This window comes from Sphaerodactylus townsendi, linkage group LG02 (genome assembly GCF_021028975.2).
Source record: "Sphaerodactylus townsendi isolate TG3544 linkage group LG02, MPM_Stown_v2.3, whole genome shotgun sequence".
NCBI lineage: Eukaryota > Metazoa > Chordata > Lepidosauria > Squamata > Sphaerodactylidae > Sphaerodactylus > Sphaerodactylus townsendi.
Genome location: NC_059426.1, coordinates 3,364,376 through 3,378,696, shown reverse-complemented (window position 1 = coordinate 3,378,696; position 14,321 = coordinate 3,364,376). Strand labels below are relative to the sequence as shown.

Here is a 14,321-nt window from a genome sequence, read left to right as displayed (position 1 = left end):
CCAGATGTTCATGGACTACAATTCCTATCAGCCACTGCCAGCATGTCCAATTGACCATGCTGGCAGGGGCTGGTGGGAATTGTAGTTCATGAACATCTGGAGAGCCACAGGTTGCAGACCCCTGGCCATGCTGGCAGGGGCTGATAGGAATTGCAGTCCATAACATCTGGAGTGCCAAAGGTTCGCCACCATTGCCCTATAAGATAGACACATACACAAAACATTCTCAGGGAACTCTCAGGAGAGTATGTTTAGAAATTCCCACTCAGTTATAAATACGCATTACTTGGTTAATATCTCCGGGATATTACATTAGCAGGGAACAACACATATGTACTGTTAGTGTATACATTTACTTGTTACCCAGCTATTCTTTGAACACCCCTTGCGTGTTCCTCTTTATTGCAATAAAGACTATTCTTTTCCACTGTCCACAAATTATTTGACATTATTTTCTCAACACTACTGACAAGACCGGCCCTTTCCAAGTTCCTTCCTGGATTTTGGGATTCCAAATCATTGGTTTATGGAACACCACTGATTAATTAATATTACAGTATTCTGCTTTTCCGGGTTTCCAGGATTTGCTTAAATTATTGAGTGTTCAGTTCTGTGCACTTTTCAACTACTTTCACGTTTCCTCGCTTTCTTACAGGGATTCAGGGAATGTACACACACACACACACACACACACACACACACACACACACACACACACACACACACACAAAAGAAAATCTGGGCAGAACTGCATGAGACTCTTTCTGTGCTCTGATTTAATTCCCTTTGCATGTGTATTTGTGCAGGCACTTTTGTTAAATCACAGGGCAAAGGGACTCAATACAGCACCTGACACAGTGGTGGGATTCAGCAGGTTCGGACCACTTCGGCAGAACCGGTTGTTAAAACAGTGCTTGCAATCAACCGGAACTGGTTGTTAAATTGTTTGAATCCCACCACTGAAAAACACAGGTTATTTATGCCCTTGTGTTCATGGCCTTTCCTTTGCCATAGCCTCTAATTTACACATTGCTTTTTGCCCTTTCTGAAAACACCACAGGGCAAAGCGGAGAAGCTATGCAGTTTCCAAATGCTAGCAAAATGTGACCTTTCCTGTTGCTTTGCTTTTCCTCACAAAGCAGAACAGCCAAATAGGAAGCATAATTCTTTATCTGAATTTTGCTGCTCCTTCCTGCCTTCCCAGCTCACCTGGCAGCAGTTTTTCCCACTCTTCTAGCGACCACCCCCCCAAGCAGAAAGGCTTTGTTTTGTGTATGTGTGCGAGTTTTTTTAAACACTGCCTCTCTAAAACTGGAAGAAAGGACTGATCTGTTGAGTTATCAGACGTGGGGGAAAGGGGAGTTTGCAGGAAAGCCACAAGGCCTGAAGGATCTAACCTTTTGCCCCTGTTGAATTGGCAGGACTACATTAGATAAGAAGAAAAGGACCCTTTTGAAATGTAATGGGGCAGGCAAAAGGACTCTGCTCCTCCTCTGTGTTATCTATGTAATTTAGTTTGGTCTTACTGAGTAGAGCTCTTGGTTTGGTTCTAGGTCTCCATTAGCTAATGCTGATGATTGTAAAATGGTTGTCAGAGGTACCTGTTGTTATGCACCACCTTGTCGCTGCTGAATAGATTTGAGACCTGAGTGACTTCTCCAGCCCAAGAACCATGGAAAACCCAACTGCCAGGTAAACAGGAAGAAAAGCAAGCAGGAAGTGCACAAAAGCCCATAGACTTCAATGTTAATGTAAAATGTCCTCCAGTTTAAAGTGGAAGGCTTTGAAGTGTCATGCCGGTCGCTTAACTAGTCAGGAACATTTTGCATCTCTTAATAAATAAAACAATCATTTTTAAAATCCAACTTTAAATCTTCACCCAAAATCCTCTGTGATCAGCCACTGTGACCATTTCTTTTTCAAGATCTTAAATCCAGTGGCGGGATCCAAAATTTTTAACAACAGGTTCTGATGGTGGTGGGATTCAAACAGTGGCATTTCACGCCACGCACACACCTCCAGTCCCTATTGGGCAGGGCAGTTGCTTTAGTAACCCCTTCTTGGCACTCAGAAAAAATTAGTAATTACTTCTAGGGAAGTGGTGAGAACTGGTTGGATCCCACCTCTGCTTAGATCCCCTGAATCCCTTCAGTGAAATGGTAGCAACACTAATTCATTGTTCCAACACAGTGGAGAGTATTCAAAGAGAATGGCTGAGAGCTGTCACATTTACCTCTTTAACTGAAGGGCACTTAACATCTCCAAAAGCTACCAAGGTGATCAAGGTGGAACTGCTCAGGAGGGTTCCTAGGAAAGGCTCTCCTTGTAGTAAACGGTCGCAGTCCTAGCAATGAGTTCTAACAGGAGCTTCAGAGACGTCACATGGCAGTGACGCTCCGGACACCATTTTAATTGCTGTGATAATAAAAGCTGGAGGAGGGCAGGTGAGATGGGATAGCCCAATCCTGCCAGATCTCAGCAGCTAAGCAGCCTCAGTTATTGGATGAAAGACCTCTCGGCTCTGCAGAGAATGGCCGAGGCAAACCACCTCTGTTTCTCACTTCTCCCTTATGTACCTTCTCCCTTATGAACCTGTCCAACTCTGCTCATCTCCAGGTACCTCTGCCATCTGAGCAGAGGCGTAGCAGGGGAAAGTGGTGCCCAGGGCAAAATGGTTCCCCACCCTGTCCCCCACACCCCACACACCTCCAAAACACACAGGTCTATAGTGGTCAGAACAGTGGTAAGCTCAGCTTGTACTCTATTTTAAAGGCAGTACAGGGAGGCCTGTCAGGGCCAGGTTGGGCCGAGGGGTGCCCTGAGGCAGCCCCTCTAGGTCACTCCTTCAGCGAGTGGAGCCTCCTGAAGGAGCAGCCTGCTCCTTCCATCCCCCACATGACCGAACGGAGGCCTGCCCGGGGAATTTGCCCCAGGAAAGGGTCTTCTTGGATATAGAATAAGGTGACCAGCCGTCCCACTTTTGGGGGGACACTCACACTTTTCCGCAATGTGTCCCGCGTGGTTTTAAAATTGTCCTGATTAGGCAATGCACTCTTAGCGACCCGATAAGCCTCCTGGCATGCCGTCAAGACTGCTCTTCTAGGGCGCTTCCCTGTTTCCCGCCTGTCTAGACAGGGCTGGAGCAACAGGGGAAGGCCTCATAAAAGGCAGTCGCGACAGCCGCAGGAGGCGACGTCTATCGCTGCCCAGGAGGCACTACTGCCTCATGGCGGCGCTTCCTGTTTCCTGACCGAGGGAGCGCCGCCCAGCAGTGTAAGCCTCCCAAGGGCCAAGCGCACTCCAGTTACAGGAGTAAAAATCTGGTCACCTTAATATAGAACCTAACTTTGGAATTCCCTCCCTAAGGAGATACACCTGTCTAAAGATACCATTGTCTTCCATAAGAAGGTAGAGACTTTATTTGTTTGTTTGTTTGTTTGTTTGTTTGTTTTGTTTGGCTCTTACTGATGTGACTCTCACTGATCTTCCTCCCTGGTTGTAGCGTTATGTCAAAATCCCAGACTTGATCAATAAAGAAAGCAGTACTTTGAAAGCAGAATTCCTATTCATTGATGGCATGCATAGGAAAGCTGTTGAATTATATTGTCAGAACTGAGTACATTAGAACAGGCAAAGCATTCCATCCTCCAGCATAGATATGTCAAGCCCACCACCCTTCTTTTCCTTCCCTGCGGCGGGAAAGGTAACTGCCCCACACTCACCCATTCCTCAGACAATGGGAACTGGGATGAAAACACTCAGCCAGCTCCAACTCCTCCTCCTCCTCCTCCTCCTCCTCTCTCAGGCTCAGATAAGAGCAGACTGATACAGAGGGAGATGAGAGGTAAACATTCAGTAGAAAGAAATGTGGCAGGACCCAGGCTAAGACATTAGAGGGTCATGACAGCTATATGTGTGTACGTTTTATTATTATTATTTGTATATATTGCATATATTTATTTTAAATACATGTTAAACACATTTTTAAATTGCATACATTTATTTTAAATGTAAATATTGCATAAATTGATTTTGAATGCTGTTTTACCATTGAAATGTTTAAATTCTTAGATTTTTGCTGCTTTGGAAAACCTATTTGGGTGGAGAGATATTGTGGAAATGTTTTAAATATATAAATAAGTACATAAACACTTTAACTGCTGTTTTCACGGTGCTTTATGTTTGTGTGTGTGTATAATTGACAATTGTAAGTAAATAAAATATTCTAATAATCTGATTAGAGTAAGGACTTCTTGGGCCATTGTAATAGTTATGTATTTATTTATATAGAACTATATGTATATAAAGAATATAGTTAAAGAAGTATAGTTAAAATTAGTAAAGAATATATAAAGAATATAAAGAATATAGTTAAGATTAGTGAGGCTACCAAAAATGATTAATGGTTAAAGCTGTTTTTATCCAGTATACCAGTTAATGTTAGGTTATCTTCATTAATAAGATTATAAATGCAGATCCACTTTATATTTAATTCTGATATAAACTATATTTGATTTTGAAGTTCAGCAGGGTTGGCCCTGGTTAGTACTTGGTAGGGGGACCACCAAGGAAGTCCAGGTTTATCACACAGAGGTGGGTCATGGCAAACCATTTCTGTTTATCTCTTGCCTTGAGTTGGCAGCGACTTCACAGGGGGGGGGGAAATAAATTAGTGCTTCACCTTCAGAGCAAAGTAATACAGTGCTGGAGGAGGGTCAAACAATAGCAGGCGGGCTGTTTCTATCTTGCCCTATGCTGACCAGTGCTGGACCCCTAGGGCTGACGGAGGGCTCAACAGATTCAGACCCTTTCCACACATGCAAAATAATGCACTTTCAATCCACTTTCGCAACTGCCTGCAAGTGGATTCTGCTATTCCGCACAGTAAAATCTGGCTGCAAAGTGGATTGAAAGTGAACTATTCTGCATGTGTGGAAGGGGCCTTATAGTCTCCTTTTTGATTATTTACCACTATAATCAAACCCCATAATCTAAAATAACAGTTTCCTTTTGATATTCTTCAGTTTTGCCTCTAAATTATACCAAACAACTCCGGCTTTTATTTAAAACAATTACTATCACTGAGAAATGTTGGAGTTTCATCACATTTTTGCTATTTCTCTAAATTATGCGATTTTATTGTCTTTCATAATTAAAGCGACTGGCAGTACAGCGCTAACTGATCTCGCAATGAAACAATTAATAGCAATTAATATTTAAAAGCATTAGCTCAGTAATTTTACTTCCAGCTGTCGTTTGCTGTCTCTTAATTCATGCCCTTCGGCAGAAGATGTAGAACAGCAAAAACCTCCCTTGACCAGATGTCCGCGGAGACTGTTTCCTGCACCCCGCACACAGTTACATGTGTTTATCATACCTTAGTATTCTGGTCACTTTTCAAAAGATCTGCCGTGAATAATTTTGTGCCTTTATTTTGCTTAACAGACTGCTTAACTTCTGCTTAACAGAAATGGGAAAAAATGTGGCAGGATTTAGATGGAATATTCCCTGAATAAAGTTTTTTTAAAAAAAAAAACCCATCTCTTTTCTCTCTAGTAACTGATTTATTTTATTTGTCTACCTCATACCCCATCTTATTCCCCAATGGGAACCCAAAGTGATTTATACAGTTCTTCTCTGCTTCTCACAATAGTCCAGTGGGGTAGGTTAGGTTGAGTGTGTGTGACTGGCTACAGTAATTTGATAGTGTGTTCCTGCATTGCATAGGGTTGGACTTGATGGCCCTTGGGGTCTCTTCCATGATTCTATTATTCGCCCAAGTTTCTAGTTTGATTTGAGAAATCCATTGACCTCCTCCTGTTGGATGGGCCCAGGCCTGCTTCCAGCAGTAGAAACAGTTAGTTCAGTACACTGGGTAGAGCTGGTCATGATTTGGGGAACATGCTATAAGTACAGCCATCAAGAGAACTGCTGGGCATAACAGAAAGGCAGGACAATAATTTTAAGGTATTAAAAATAACGTAAACATATCTGTAGAAAATGGCATCCAGGGAAAGCGCTATTGGCTTGCCTGGCCTTTCCACGCTCACAACTCCACATGGAGTCCATTCATTCATTCATTCATTCATTCATTCATTCATTCATTCATTCATTCATTCATTCATTCATTCATTCATTTATTTATTGTTTGGACTTTTATACCGCCCCTCCCCCGAAGGGCTCTGGCCAGTGCACAACATAAATACAGCAACAACAGATGGAGCACAGAGACAAAATACAAATTATAAAATAAACAATATAGCCTCCATTACCATAACACTAAAACCCATTTAAAATACAGCGTTCAATACAAATTTATCAGTGTCCAACATTAAAACCCTCATTTAAAAACCCTCCCAAGGAGGGGGAATGGTGGGTCCCATTGATGTTAAAGGGACCCAAGATATAAAGAAGAACAGAAAGAAGAACACCAATCAGCGGCCGGTCCCTCCAAAAGCCCGGTGGAACAACTCAGTCTCAGCCGTTGTTCAATGCTGGGCTCAGCTTGGCCAGATTCAGCATTAAACTCCAGGTGCCCGTAACCAGTTTAAACTGCAGGTGCCCCTGGCTGAGCCCAGCATCAAACTGAACACTGGCTCTGACTGCTTCTGGCTTTATCCTGCTGACAGAGCCACCAGCTGGAGCCAGGAAGCCCACTTTGACACCTGGGTCCAGCTTTCAATTGCAGGTACGGGGCCTGCAGTTTGAAGCTCAATCCAGCCAGGCTGAGCTCAGCATTGCACAGGCACACCTGCCGGACCCAAACTCCATGTTCACCCAGATGAACACCGCATCCGGTCTGGCTGGGCTCAGCATTCGATTATGCACCCCACCCCAAACTCCATGTGGCGTTCAGGGCAGGGGGCAGTTCTATGGTGGTCACTCGGAGGCTACAGAGGAGCCTTTTGAGGAGTTGAACCTAGCTTGTGTCTCCCCCACTCTGTGCAGGACACCAAAACCAGATTAACTTGGGGGGGGGGGGCAGAACAACCATCATGCCAGAACTGGAGGGCACAACGACCAGAAGCATTTCCCAACTTCAGCCCTGAAGGTGCTGATTAACGTTTTCCCGGCCATTTTTAGGTTTCATCTCAGTAGAAAATGTTTACTTTTCTATTCCACAGACAATCGCAGCAGCTCTGCCGTTATGTGAAAACACGGAGCATTGATTCCCAATGTGGCATATTTTCTCCAAATTACTCAATAACAGAAAGCTGCAGAACGAGCAAACGAGCAGAATTAAATCCATCGAAAACCAACACCCCCCACTGTTTACACCGCGTCCTCGGCATCCTATCAGCTGCTTTAAATGATAGAATTAGATTTCTCCCGGCCCTTTCCCACTAAAGAATGTTTCCTCAGACGAGGGCCCACAAAATCCAGAATTGACTACTGATGGTCTGCGGCATGTCCTCATTTTAACAGCTCAGCTCCATCCTTAACTGTGGGATGGACTTTAGCTTTCAGTAAACAAGAAGTGATAGAATAAACAAACCCTAACACCTTTTTGATTTTGCAAAGCCTGGAGTTGTAGATGCCTCATTAATAATACTGCCTTGAATCCAATATAATTTGAGCTTGCTTTTACCTACTCCTCCACCCTGTGGCAGACAGTTCCTGCTGATGCTGGGGAAAGGAGCCCTCAAGAGTGTACTTCAGGGGTCCGAGGGGATTCTTCTGGTGGGGAAGGTATTCAGATCCAAGATAACAACCATAAACACTGCTTAAAGCGCTTCACATAAATTATCCCAGAAGTCACTAAAAGAATTCTGTAAATCCTTATGCCACTAAACGAATCCCAATCTTGCCAGATCTCAGAAACCAAACAGGGTCAGTCCTAGTTAGTACTTGGGTGGGGAACCACCAAGAAAATCCAGGGTTGCTATACAGAACCGGGCAATGGCAAACCCTTGTGAGGCCAGAACTCAATGTCCGGCCTGCACAGCTGTTTGGGAAAAGATGGGTTAGAAATCCCAAGAAAACATCAGACATCTGACATCAGAAACAAACAGACAGTTTACTTAGCAGAATGTAGATAAGAACATAAGATCTCTGACAGAAGGTAACCCCTTCTGGGTGCTCTCAACAGAGAGACACGCCCACCATAGGAAAGACCTTAGTCTTTATAGATACAAAGAATACATACGTCACATATTTCATCCCCATAACCACGTACATAATCCATAACTTTCACGTGCCATAAGCATGAACCTTAAAATCCCATTGGATAGTTCTGTCTCCTTGTCACATTAAGACAGCCTCTATTCTACGTGTCACATTCCTTCTGTTATTCAAACGCTGCGTGCTGTTTCTCACGTCCCTCTGCCCATATGCAAACGGCTGCAATAAAAATAGCCTCTGCTTTTTCTGGTTTTCCAAGTTTGCTCCTTCAGAGAGACATGTCCTTAGGGCATGCAGGTTTGAATCTACATACATTCTTTGAGATCATAAAACTTCCCTTTTCCCAGTTTGAAATTATTTTACCTCTTAAAACAAATATTGATTCTATCAATTATCGAAGTATAGTAAAATACCAGTAAATATGAATATCTTTCATTATCATTTCTGTGTTCATTTAACATATATAGAAAAACACTTTTCCCATTTAACTAATCACATTCATTTCTAACCTCTGATCTATTTTATTTCCCGTAGGCATCCCATATAGTTGGTTCTAACCCAAAAACAAAGTTATAAATGTATATGTCTGCTGTCACGTTGGCCTTTAGTGACAAGATCTTAAAGATGTTTATCTTTGCTTGCCTGCATAACTGCGACATGCAGTTGGAAACATGCAGTCCCATTAGTCTCTATACAGAAACTCCATTTTGATTCTTAGAAATCTTTGGTTCATACAACTTAATCAAATACAAATTTATAGACATTCTGGTCCATCTCCACACCCTAAGCCCGTGGTGGCGAACCTTTGGCACTCCAGATGTTATGGACTACAATTCCCATCAGCCCCTTCCAGCATGGCCAATTGGCCATGCTGGAAGGGGCTGCTGGGAATTGTAGTCCATAACATCTGGAGTGCCAAAGGTTCGCCACCACTGCCCTAGCCCCCCCCCCCCCAGTCAGCAATAAAAAGTAGAAACTAGGCTGGTCTTATTATATCCAGAAGAGACAGAAAGAGACTCCAGAAGTGGAAGACTGTCAGGCTCCTGGTTTTTGGGGTTTTTTGTCAGTTCCCCAAACAAACCTAATGACCCTCAGGTGAAAGTTCCTGGGGCTTTGAAGAACTCTGCTGGCTAGTTCATGTTAGTTCTCATTTAATTCATATTTGTAGTCAGATCCTGAATTGAGAAGACGATATGAATAGGATACTGTGCTAAATCCACACAGTTCTCCTCTTCACCACCCTGCGCTTTGCTTTTCTTTGAGCCGGAACATCTGCGATTGAAGAGAAAATGAAAGGGGGGGGGGAATGTAAGCTTTCAGACCCCCTTAAAGAGAAAAGGGGAGTTTAAATAAATAAATGCAGTCCTACCAGTCCATGTTTTTTAACCACCCATATACAAACGAGGGGAAACTACCACTATGCAAATGTAACCTCTTATCTGTGGGTTCTGTGGGGCAGAACTTGGAATGAGTTTGCAACAACAAATTTTAAAAAACAAAATGGTTTACTTTCTTAACATATAACATCAAACATCAACATTTAACATCACACTTCAAGGTCCTGTTCAGGTTGCATTTTCAAGTCCTTATAGTTACAGTCTACTGATACTGCCAAGTCCAATTCTTCTTTGCAAGTGGGTTGGCTCCTGAAGACTCCAAGGGCTTGGTGAACAGGATTCAACATGATGAAGGTTTCCAGGAGAACTCTCCCCCATTACAACCACAAAAAGAAACCCTGAAACAATAAACTCCAACATTTACAACATAGCAAAAACAAACAACTACCTTCCCAGTAGTTCCCAACAATATTGTAGTTACCTTAACAAGGTGTTAAGGGCTTATACAACCAAGGTCCGAGTCTGGTAGCCTTGTCTCCTCCAAACTACATGAGCTCTGCAGCCTTCTGCTGCTTTGAGTCTCCACCCTTTCTGGGTCAACCCATTCTGAGCATGGGGGTTACACAAACACTGTCTACTCTAGTTAAAATTCGATTATAGAGTTAGGGTTACATGATATTGTTCAATTTATATTTTTGGATGATGATCAATCTTTTTAGTATCATTAAAAATTGGGGGGAAATCCATGGAGGCCAAGAACTGGGCAATACTTGGCAATTGGATTTACTGTTTGGACTGTGGCAGAGAGCTCAGCGAGCAGACAGTCTGTTTGGGATTTTCTGTCCTCTAAATAATTTTTGGGCATCTACAAACTTGGCTACTTGGCTACTTGAGCTCTTTGCACAATTGTTTTCTACAAGTGGAATGGAATGGGGCATTTTGTCTTTAAAACCTTAATAATCATATTCAATATTCTGCAGAGTAAAGAGTGCAGCAAACACGACACGCGGTGAGAAAACATGTATAAAAAGAGGTTTACCAAATACTAGATAGGAAGGGAATACACGGATAGAAAATAATAAACAATTTTATGACTATCTAAACCCGTGGTGGCGAACCCTTGGCACCCCAGATGTTATGGACTACAATTCCCATCAGCCCCTGCCTGCATGGACAATTGGCCATGCTGGCAGGGGCTGATGGAAATTGTAGTCCATCACATCTGGAGGGCCAAAGGTTCGCCACCACTGATCTAAAGTGTACCTTAGCTACACTGTGACTACACAAGAAGAAGGCTAGAAGCGCTGGTATAAAATATTTTGATTATTTGATATAGAATGTAGGATATATGATGAAGGTGAGGTGGAAACCATATAGATAACATCAGTCTATAAAACTGTTTATGTTCTTGTATCTTTTTTCTGTGGCCATGGTGTGCACTGGGGTTGAATGTATGGAGACTGAGGGTGACAATCTATTTTTTTTTCTTATTTTTCTCATTTTTCTTATTCTTTTCCTTTTTTACATTCTTTGTAGGGCAGCTAGTTTTGTAGCTATATTTAAAAAGCTGTTACAAAAAGGAAGAAGGCTAGAAGAGAAAAGTAGGTGGGGAACAAGAGGCAGTTAACTTTTATACAAAACTTCCCCTTTCCTGCATACATGACTTAGGATACCTAACAAACAAATACTCTGCTCATTATGTAAGAGACACCGACATTCTAGAAATACCTTTTACACTTATTTGCTTCATGGAAGTCTCTCTGGTTACAAGCAAACAAACAGCAAGTTAACCCTTTCATGACTGAGGGGGCTGGCACTTGCAAATCCAACATTTTGCCTTCATTATCTCCTATTATTTTTGGATCCTTTGAACAATGAACATACTTGCAGATAAGAAAATAGTTTTTTCCTGACCTGCAAGTCTTTTGGTTTTTTTGCTACGCTGACAATTCAGAATGATTGCCAATGTTTACACAATTTATTCACCCTATTTCCCAGGCTCTTTCCCATTCCTGAACTTCAAGAAGAAAATAATCAGTTTAGCAGCAGACCCAAACTTTACTTGAATGTGTGTTTCATGAGATTTTTGTCAGGCGACATAAACAGCTACTGCTGATTTCACACCAAGTACAGTCCAGGAGGCGAAGTAATGTCTGAATAGCTCCTGAGTCAAGTGATGGATATTTCTAGACTGCAGACTTTTGAAAGTTTGGCAGTTGTAGTCGAAAGTACTAATTCTTTCTTTCATCCCAAGCGTCTTTGCTTCTTAGCCTACAGCACGATGTAAAGGGCAATATATAATGAACCAGTGTTTTAAATCACTGTGACAGAGTGATTAGAAGCACTCTGTATGAGAACTGATGCACACTTTCAGCTCCGTTCTCTTTCTGTTGTCTCCTCCAATGCGCAAGTGGAAAGCATCAATGGTTTTAATTGCACTCAAAGCTGATAAACAACTATTGTAACAGATTTTTTAAAAAACCAACCAAATTGCAACCTGGAGGTTGTGAGCAAATACAATATCCCTAAGTTTGTTTTAAATGCCAAAGCATGCATACTTCTAAATTTAAATGGAGGAGATAAATATCTGAAACAGCCGGCATTACCTACAAGCGAATGTGTATTGCTTGTTTTCATGTATCCTAACTTGTGTAGCTCTAACGGCTTCATCACATTTTAAACAGACTTCCATCTGTTGATACGCCGTCTCTCTGTCTAATATTGTACATTCCTGACACTGTAGAATGTAAATTATATGAGCTTTTGAGATGTTTGTTTTTGTACAAGCAATTCTTCCCAGATGAATTCCAAGTATTCTACTCTGTTACTTTTCTCAGAGATGACATCTTGCCATGTACTTAAGATATTAGAATGCCTGGAGCTGATCAAAGATGCTAGGTTTGGATATAGCTCAGTAGAGCAAAGACATGGAGGCACCGATGTCCCAAATTCCCCATGTATAAAGACTACCTACTAGCTATAGTAAGCACAGGACAATGGTCGATTCCCCACTCACCGTTTGATGCAGGCTACTCACGGCAAGTAACCCGAGGTCCAGCAGCACTCCCCACTACACCAACGGTGACAACGCAGCCCCCCCCCCAATTCTGCCGCTCTCCCACCCCCTCAGCGCGCATCATTTCTGATCCTGGACAGAAGAGCACCTGTTAAAAAACCCCGCGCAGAGTGCAGGGCAGTGGGGGTGACTCTGGGTTTGAGTTTCCCATCCCTGGTAGTGAGATGGAGCCTTTTGCCCAATAAGGAAGCAGTGGGTTGTGTGCAATGTGCGCGCAGCTTTTTTTTTTTTAATATTGTGGAGCTGAGATCGACATGGCGAAGTGGGGTCAGTTAACAATGCAAGGGAGCACTCACTTAAAGCCTAGTATTTCTCCCCCCTCTGCCACTAGAGTTTCTGTGGCTTAGTGGGGTAAGGCAGCCTTCTGCTTGTTTGTTTGTTTATTTATTTATTATGAGATTCATAAGCCGCCTCACCCCCGAAGGGGGTGCCGCTGTGTAATTGTGCTGCTGTGTAAAAGCTGGCCAGTTCTAGTCCCACCCAATTTTTTTTTTAATCGTGAATGAAGGAATTGCAGCTGATTTTTGAACAGGCAAGTCTTTTTCTGTTTGGGCTAAAAGCGGCGTGATTCTGATACACCGGTCTCACTGTCATTCGGGTTTACTTGAAACACACCAACATGAATCCCCACAGTTTCTGGCCCCGACACGGTTTCAACACCTTGCGTTCACTTAAAGTCTAGCATTTCTCCCCTTCTGCCACTAGAACTTCTGTGGCTTAGTGGGGTAAAGCAGCCTTCTGTGTATGCTGCAGTGTGAAAGCTGGCCAGTTCTAGTCCAGGGGTGAGCAATTTTTCAGTTTGTTTTTATAAGCCACTTCTTTGTCTCCTCGTTTCTATGTTGGTCTGCGCATGCTTGCACAGACCTGGAGACGTGGATATGACATGGGAAAAGTTTTTTAAAATCCCGCCCAGCAGCAGCAGCAGCAGCAGCCACCAATCAGGATGGCCCCTGAGCTGAACATGCGTTCGACAGCTTCAGACTGGGGAATCCTGCTGCCTGCTGCCTGCTGCTAGTTTGTGGGGCAGAAGCTGCTGTGCGCACGCTGAAACCGGGCTCAAAAGGTCCTGGTTTTTTCCCAAAATGGTTTGACTCTACTTTCATTTTTGAAGTGGGGAATCGACCAATGCCTCCAAGTGCCTTCTCTTCCAGGGACGAGGACACTGAATGTTCAGAGCAGAACCTTTCATGCTGCGGCCCCTAAACTTTCAAATGAAGTATTTCTATTTACATTTATTACCCACCCATTACCACAGTCTCAGGGCGAATTTATAGTTGGGAGATGGTCTTTTTGAGTTTGCTTCTTAAAAAGACACACAAGATGTTTTCTTTTAAAGTTTTAGCTCAAAATTGGCAGACTCAATAGAGTGGAACAGATTGCTATTCTTTGATGGTTACAGAAGGGTTTTTTAAACATATTTTAATTTTAGGACTGAAATGTGGGCAGTTGCGAATGCATGGGGAAAGGTCATTGAAGTGTTAATTTTAAAAAGTGCCAGTGTAGTATATTGATAAGATTGAAGGCTTTGCCTGATTCAAACCCACATTCCAGCAAGACGCTTGCAGGGGGGCTGGGACATCCCCTCCTCTGCCATCACTCTCTCTGTGCCTAATTTACACCACAAAGTGTTTGTGAAGATAAAATGGGGCCTTCCCCACATGGAAAACTCTGAGCTCCTTCGAGACAGAAAATCTGAAGCTCAAGTAGAGTTTGTCACACTTAATCTACAACAATGGGAAGACTGAAGGTGTGTCAGGAGACAGGAGTAAGAAACCTCACAAGTGGCA

At 42.9% G+C, this 14,321-nt stretch overlaps 1 protein-coding gene across 1 annotated transcript in view; it reads right to left on the bottom strand.

Moving 5' to 3' along the window:
* ERBB4 (erb-b2 receptor tyrosine kinase 4) overlaps positions 1–14,321 on the bottom strand; it is a 751,441-nt gene that overhangs the window by 345,928 nt on the left and 391,192 nt on the right. The gene's annotated exons all lie outside the window — the stretch shown is intronic.